At 28.7% G+C, this 9171-nt stretch overlaps 1 long non-coding RNA gene across 1 annotated transcript; it reads right to left on the reverse strand.

Annotated features, from left to right (window-relative positions):
• Positions 1–340: 340 nt before the first annotated feature.
• LOC143052798 (uncharacterized) lies at positions 341–5581 on the reverse strand. Its single transcript, XR_012971248.1, has 3 exons — positions 5464–5581; positions 1252–1314; positions 341–505 (listed from the first exon to the last, which is right to left on the reverse strand). It is a non-coding gene; the product is annotated as an uncharacterized LOC143052798 (long non-coding RNA).
• Between the last annotated feature and the right edge of the window lie 3590 nt (positions 5582–9171).

A 9171-nucleotide genomic window follows, 5' to 3' on the forward strand; every position in this document is an offset into this window, starting at 1 on the left:
CAGGAGTGGTTTAGAGAAGTCTCCATTGACGCCTACAGAAAAGCTACACGATGGTGCTAGTAACAACACAAGTAAAAAATCAAAAACAACAAAAATATAGTTCTGTAGATGTCATATATATTGAACTTTGAAATTAACACTAAACTATTTCATTTTAGTTGATATTATATTTTTACCATATAAAAAAAAAAATAAAAAAAAATGTCACTGTATATAACACTTTTCACTTTTTCATTTCTCATTGCTGGTTTATATATGTGTTTGGAATGTAGTCCGCTGTATTCTAATTTTCTGTTTTTGGCAAGTGATACCTATCACAGATTAAAAAGTAAAGAAACTGTAAAATACAAAGCATTTAATTGGTATCAAACTGCTTATTTTTTACAATCACTATCAAGCATATTGTTTAATAATGTTTCTAGTAAAGCAACATTGGAAAAAATCCAATTTCTATTGATCTTTTCACATTCCTTCATTCACAACCAGTCAGAGAGGTCTTCTTATCCTAAAGATAAAAATAAATATTTTTTACCTTGTTTGTATATAAATATTGTTCTTTTTTTTAAAAATTGATTTGCATATGTATTTCAATATGAAACGCATAAATAATTGTACTTGTATTTGTTTGACAAACATTGAGTGTGCTAAAATTGTGAGGCACATGTCAATGTCTGTTTTTGAAGTCACATGGATGACCCAAATAATGACCCATGGGGTATATGTAAATGAAAACAATAGATTTTATTTATCTATGAATGTATATGCAACTTGTTATTGTATGTTCTTAATAGAAACAAATTGTGTTAACACTTTACTTGTGAATACATGTAAAAACATTCAAACTAAATATGTATTTCATCCTCTTTGCAAAAGGATTGTAAATACAAATACAGGTAAAAAAATAACCCTGTTTATAAACATTATTTACAAAGATAACAATCATGATATTTACAATAGTATAAATTGTATAAACTATAAAACAAACAAATTGAATTTCAAATGTAAAAGAAAAATCAATAACTTATGCCTATTAATAAGACAAAGTAAAAGTCGAATCATAGATAAATGTTCTAGAACAGAGAAAAGCGATAAAAATAAAACAACTGAAATGATGTCTATTTATAGTCTCGTGCTCTGTGAAGGTCAACTTCAGTGTGACCTAATTGTATTACTTAACGGGATTTTACCTATGTTAACTTTTAAAGTACACATAACACGGTAAAGGGATTATAAATAAAATTAACTACTCACCAACCATGGTATTTAACAAACATCTTCATATCTGTACAGTTAATTGTAAAGGTCTGCAACAACCTGATAAAAGAAACAGATTGATTGAATGGTCAAAATCCCAAAAGTGTGACATTCTTCTAATGCAAGAAACACACTTTACAGATAATTTAATAAACACTTTAAATACTGAATTTGAAGGTAATCTGTTACTGAGTAATGGTTCTAGCAATTCTAGAGGTATTGCCATATGGCTGAATAAAAATTTAAACCTTAAAGTAATTGATGACTATAAAGATAAAGAAGAAAGACTTTTACTTGTTAATATTGAAATAAATGACACTATAATAACAAAAGTAACTATCTATGCACCAAACAATCCAAAAACCAGAAATACTTTTTTCAAAACTGTCCATACATTAATAGAAGAAAAAAGTTTAGGTCAACTTATTCTAGGAGGAGATCATAATGAAATTTTATGTCAAATTGATTCAAAGGGTAAACCTAAGCAACAAAAAAATAGGAAAAAAGTTCACAACTTAAATAAACTTATAAAGACTCTAAAGCTCAATGATGTGTGGAGAATCAAAAATCCAAATAAAATTCAATTCACATGGAGCAGAAAAGACAGGTCAGAGTCAACACGAATAGATTATTTTTTAATAGCTCCAGAAATATTTAAAAACTGTGTTTCATGTGACATTAGACCAATAGTATTACAATACACAGACCACAACTGTGTTTCTTTAAAAATAAATCTAAACAGAGGCCAAAAAGGAAAAGGGTACTGGAAATTAAACAGCAGTGTACTTCAAAATGAAGACTATGCTGAAATAATTAAGAAAATAATTAAAAAATTTAAAAACAAAGCTAAAACAAGAACAGATCTTGACATACTGTGGGACAATTTCAAAATAGAAGTTAGGGACCAGACAATAAGCTATTGCAAAACAAAAGCTAAGAATAAGAAAAACCTAATCAGCAAGTTGGAAAAAAATTTAACAGAATTAAATAATATTATAGACACATGCAATAATAAAAATAATAATAACATATTAAAAGAAATAGATAATATAGAAAATGAAATAGGAAAACTCTATAACGAAAAAATAAAAGGAAATCAAATAAGAGCACGGGTAAAATGGGTTGAAGAAGGAGAGAAAAATTCGGCATATTTTTTAGGAATGGAAAAATCAAGACAGAGTAGAAAAACAATAACCCAATTATATGATGATAAAGGTCAAATTACAAGAGATCAAGACAAAATATTAAAATTGGAAGCAAATTATTATAAAAATTTATATTCTACAAAAAACCCTGATATAGAAGCAACTAAAAAGTATTTAGATTCTCTCAAGGAATATAAGAAGTTAACTGACTGTGAAAGTAATTCCTGTGAAGGGGAAATAACTGTTGATGAATGTACTGATGCAATTTTTAAAATGAAACTCAATAAAGCGCCCGGGCTTGACGGATTAAATGTGGAATTTTACAGAACATTCTGGGATGAACTTAAATCTTTTATAGTCTCCACTTTTAATTACTGCCATGAAAAAAGAGAACTATCTAACACTCAGAAAGTTGGCTTAATATCTCTAATTTATAAAAAGAATGATCCCTTTTCTCTAGACAATTATAGACCTATTACTCTTTTGAACTATGATGCTAAATTACTTGCTTATGCCTTAGCACAAAGATTAAAACCCCTGCTACCAAAGATTATACATACTGATAAAAAAGGATATGTCAAAAATAGGTATATTGGTTTCAACATTCGACAAATACAAGATGTCATAGACTATTCTGAAACTTTCAAAATTGATGGGGCAATTTTATTTCTTGATTTTACAAAAGCATTTGACTCATTAGAATGGGACTTCATGTTTGAGATTTAAAAAAATTTGGATTTAAAGATAATTTTATAAGGTGGGTTCAGACAATGTACTCTGATATTAAAGGATTCATTATTAATAACGGGTGGGTTTCCTCCCGCTTTAGGGCATCTCGCGGGATCCGACAAGGATGTCCGTTATCTTCGTTACTATTTGTTCTAGCTGTAGAAGTTATGGCAATAAAGATAAGGGAAAATAAAAACTTAAAAGGACTAGAAATAAAATTAGACGGTAGGAGTAATACCCTGAAAATCTGCCAATTAGCTGACGATACTACTCTATTTCTTCAATCAAAAAAGGATGTAACTCTAGCAATTAATTTAATAGAAATATTTGGTACTCTCTCAGGTTTGAAACTGAATAAAACAAAAACTGAAGGAATATGGCTTGGTCGATTAAAACACAGTCGGGAAAAATTTGAAGATATAAATTGGTGTACTGCACCTAGCAAAAGCCTAGGAATTTACTTTGGTTATAATAAACAAGAATGTCAAAAACTTAACTTTGAAAAACAACTGTTAAAAAGTAAAAAAATAATATCTGATTGGAGTAAAAGAAATCTTACTATCATAGGAAAAATAGTCGTCATCAAATCTTTGGTTTTGCCAAACCTAACATATGTTGCATCAAACACTATTATTCCTAAGGAAATGTTGCAAAACTTTAAAACTTTAATATACAATTTTATTTGGAAAGGCAAAAGGGATAGAATAAAAAGATCAACACTTTCAAATGATTTTCTTGAAGGTGGACTTAAAATGACAGACATTGATGCTTATATAAAATCACTGCATATCAACTGGATTCTTAAATTAAGTGAAAATAAAAATGACAACTGGACAATTATTCCCAAATTTTACTTTAACAAATTAGGAAAAAATCTTCTTGTATTTAAAATGAACTTAAAGAATATAAACGACATTGATAAAAGTAAGTTACAATATTTACCGGACTTCTATAAACAACTAATTAAAGATTGGATAAGTGTAAAGGGAGGTAATACAAAATATCCCAAAAATTTTCTTGAAATTAGAAAACAAGTTTTATGGGGAAATGATAATATCCGGTTTAATGGAAAATGTTTAAACTTTGAAGATTGGATAAAAAGTGACATTACTAATATAAATGATGTAATTGATGAACAGGGCAATATCTCTGAAACTATCATTTTGACTAAACTTAAAAATAAACAAAATTGGATAAGGCAATTATTTATGTTAAAAAAAGCAATACCATTTGATTGGAAAACAATTCTTGGCACTGAAGATTTATTCAAAACTAAAGTTAAAGTTATAAATGATTTAAAAATTATGCACAGGGCAATTACTCCCTTAATAAGTACAAAAGAACTCTTTAAATTATTGACATTGAAAAATAGTTGTGATAAACCAAATGGTTTTCTTATGTGGGAAAACATATTTGATGAACATTTAAATTCTAAATTGAAAAATACTTTTGTTTTTATTTTTCAATATCTTACTGATAATAGATTGAAAATATTTAGATGGAAACTTATTCACTACATACTGCCAAGTAATGAACTATTAAAAAAGTGGAAAATTACTGAAGACAACTTATGTAAGCATTGTAAAAAAAAGGAAGACTATGAACATTTTTTTGTCAATTGCTCATATAATAATGACTTTCTAAAAATAATAATGAAATTAATGAAATCCCTAGGTATTGAAAAAGACATTATAAGCCTTGAAAATTTAGTAACAGGGTACAAAATTGAAGATTCAGCATACTTTGATATTAATTATATATTAACTTTAATATCCTTCTCAATATACAAATCACATTTTGTCTCAGAAAAGAAGACAAAAAAAATAAACATTTTAAAAATTTTCCAGAAAGAAATTTCAGAAATAATTGAAATAAACAATTTTAATAACAAAAAAAATAAACAGATACTCATAAAAACAAATAGATTCATTACAAAGATTCAATTGAATCAGGACTAAGCTATGTATGAAGCACACAACATTGTGTACAAAATTGTTTCTTGTACACAAACCAAATATGGCAATATTTATGATCAAGTTCAACCATGCATGATCAATGTTTGTAAGCATGTTCAGCCATGCATGAGTCACCACATGTAAATTATACAGCATTTTTTTTATATTTTAAATTTTGTATTTACAATGATAAAAAAAAAAGTTATACTATAAACAGTATATCCGTACGTTTATTAATTAATGTGGAAAAATAATGTATCATTTCGCATGTCGAGTGTTTCAACTTGTTACACTTAAATTACCTATTTGTGAATTACACACATACATTTCGACAAAAAAGATCAGTAGATAACTAAAGAAAATTTGAATAGTAAACTCACCATATATAATCGTTAAATCCAGTGGATAATATTTATATAATTTAGACACACATCCAAACTATACCCGATAACGCACATGCGAAAAACAACACATACTGTGCCCAATACTAATGGAAACACGGATCATACCGATAACGGAGTTGATTCCGGAAAAAATAAATACTATGAAAAAGAGAAACAAAATGTAATGTATGTGTATAATCACATTAATTTATAGAATATATTTTGTGAAATTTTTTATGTTATGAATACTAATATTATGAATAAATAATACCTTGCCAAATAGTGCTTCCCTTAACTATTTGGTAAGCTAACATGAGGGATACTAAGTTAAAGCTGTAAACTTAGTAATTTGTTACAGCAAGATTGCAATAAAGATATTGTTACGTTAAAAAAAAAAAAAAAAAAAGAAAACAGCCGAAGGCCACAATGGGTCTTCAATGAAGCGAGAAACTCCCGCATCCGGTGGTGTCCTGTAGCTGGCCCCTTAATAAATATGTATATGTTCAGTGATAGTGGATTTCATAGTAAACTGCGAATACATGTATATTTATCATATTTAATGGATAATTTTAACTATGATACAAGTTTTGGCACAAATCGCGAATTTACTATAAAGGCTCTGTCATAGGACGAGTTAAGGTTTATTCATCAATTTTTATTATTTGTACTTTTGTTGTACTGTTTGTATCAGCGACAACACTTTGACTCAGTCCATTTCCCGAGTCACAGGCTTGTAATTCCATGGTTGTCTTTGGTTGCTTTATACCATATGTGTTTTGAACATAAAATAGGCAGGTAGTTTTTTTGTTTGAATTGTTTTACATTTAAAATTTAGGGCCCTGTTATAGCTTGCTTTCATGCGGTTTGTGTGTTCTTCTCATTGTTTAAGGCATACGGTGACCTAAACTTGATTAAATCAACATCATTTGTGTGTCTAAAAGAAAGTTGTCTCATTGTCAATGTGTATGTGGTTACCGTCACTTCTTCTAAATAAGACCTAGATATAAATGACGGTCATGTTTTGCAAACCAACTTTTATTCACATTGAAAATACAATACTGTCAGATATTGTTTTCGAAAGTTATCTTGAAGTTTCAATTGAATTCGAACTGTAAAAAAGATGAATTTGAAATGTAAAAACAAAATGAATTTGAACTGTAAAAATAATGTGAAAAACATGCCTATAGGAAAATAAATGTGCCTACCAGAAACGGGGAGAAAGTTACAAATCTCATTGCTTTGTTATGGATGCTTAAGTGTGAAAACTTGCTTTAGTGCGCAAGGAACACAGTATATTTAGTACCAGAAAATCTGGCAGGACTGCTTGCATGATAAACTTGTGCAGAACAGTATAGACTATAGTCGGTTTGGGACTGTTCGTCAATGATTGAATGCATAGTGTATATAATTTAGTATAGTAAATTAAAATTATGGCACAATCAAAACACATACTTTTATTTTTCATCTTTACATACTACTATTATAAACAAAGAAAATATAATAATGTTACCAAATAATTAGATACCAGTGTTTGCTATTGAGTATTTATATTCCATTTAAAATTAGTTTGAAGTTAAGTGAAATAAGGGATACGCCTTTCATTAGGAAAATGTGTATTATCATAATTAACTATGTCCAAAAGTGCCTGTTTAAAATAGATTTTAACACGCCAAGTTTACCTTACAATAAATATATATTTAAATTCTCGAAATAAAATGTTCAGATCCGTGCCAAAGTTGCTTTACATAGATTGTTTGTAAAAAAACCCAACCAAACCGGGTGATATATTTAGACGAAACCGGGTGATTGTGTAGTAACAACATTGACGAAACCGGTTTATTTTAATTTGACATGACCCTTTTCTTTCGTTCCATACACAGAGAGACAATTAATGAGATGGTCATTTTGACATGCATTTTGACTTATTTCTCCGTTAATAGAGAACGGTTGTAGAAAATATTGCATCTCACAATAGAAAATAGTTGTAGATGTATATATATTCTTCGATATCATAAAAAGAATAAAAAAATAAGGAGAAACCTACCTTTCTTTTGTCTATTGGTGTTCCGTCATTGTGCCGGATGTTAGATAGCATCGAGTCCGAGCAAATTTTGCCGGTGTGGTTTAGACACAGTGAAAGAGATAAAGGATTACTTTGAAAATAATGACAAAAATATTACCTGAATAAGTTATTTTAAACATTTTTGAAAAAATAGCAATAACACTTATCTAAGGCACATATTTAATTGATTTAGGTTACAAATTATAAATAACTTCAGGTCTTAATTAATTCACAAGTATCTATCTATTTATATCAGTCTACCTTCAAGATTTTAGAGGAAAATGATAATTTAATAGTCCCAAGAGACCAATCTTTGACCCAGAAGCGTCGGTATGAAAGATTAGTGCGTCGGAAAGTTAATTAGTGTTTCAGAAGAATTAGTTTTTATATATCAAGGGAAAAATAACCAGATAACTGTGAAAATTATTTAAAGCTAGTAAAATCTGTATTCTTTGACACCTATAAAAATAATATTCAGAAAAATAACTTATATAAGTTATATTTAAATTAGCCTCGTTTTCAACATTGTATAGGTAATTTTAATTGTTACTTGTTTAAGTAATGCCCCTGACTGTTAATATATGAAAACAAAGAAAAATAGTGTCAAATACACTTACGTCCGACACGTAACATGCGTAACTTACGTAAACAAACGGCGGTGCAAATATTGAATCAAGGAAGTATTGGTCTTTTTATTTTTTTTATTTTTCTGTATAAAAGGAATAAGACAACGTATTTGCTTTGATATTTTCTAAGGTTAAACAATGCAACATTTTAAATTTGAAGGGCGGGGGAGGGAATTGGGGCAATTTTTGTTTTGTTTTGTTTTTAGGGGCATTTTTTCTTTTGACTTCCCTTTATTCAAGATATTTTGTAAACTCTATTGGCACTCTTCCTATATCTATTAACATGATAGTCAGCTTAGTTTAGGTTCATACAAGCTTGTACATGTAGTAAAAATCTATGTTTTTGTTTAATCCATTTATTAATTAATGGAGAATTTTACATTTCTTTCTTATAAATTATGTTGGTACCTTTAAAGTTGCATGAGATTTGTAAAAGACAGTATAACAAACGTTTGACGTCAAGTATACTACAACATATGTGCTTTTTGTAATCATACGTTTTTTTATTGAGTTAAGTCTGCCAATTGATATTTTATCGTATGCTTTTCTATGTTGTGATGTTATGCTATTGTTTCAGAAAAAGGGAGAAGGTTTGGATCCATTAAAAGTAATATACTGGCATACTGTAGTAAAGATATTAAAACATTTAGCGTTTATCTCCAAGGCTAAAGTCTAAATACCATCAAGATGCCTGATTGAGCCCATTAAACAACTTAAATACAGAACTCGTTCAAAAATCATTTCATAACCAAATCCTGTTGAAATATACACCATGAATACGTTCAATATCTGCTTCGAAATACTAAGAATTTTCTTAACCCAGTCATAAATTACAAGAGCCGTATATTTGGCACATATTGTTGAATTTTGGGTCCTCCGTGCTCTTAAACTTTGTGTTTGTTATAACTTAACACTTGAAAGTGAGATTCAATTTTAGCGACAAAAAGTCAACAGGGCGAACACTTTTTAAATATAAATAAAAGTTCGATTGTTTAACCTTTTCAAAACCAACCTGAA

The sequence above is a fragment of the Mytilus galloprovincialis genome, chromosome 11 (genome assembly GCF_965363235.1).
Source record: "Mytilus galloprovincialis chromosome 11, xbMytGall1.hap1.1, whole genome shotgun sequence".
Lineage (NCBI taxonomy): Eukaryota > Metazoa > Mollusca > Bivalvia > Mytilida > Mytilidae > Mytilus > Mytilus galloprovincialis.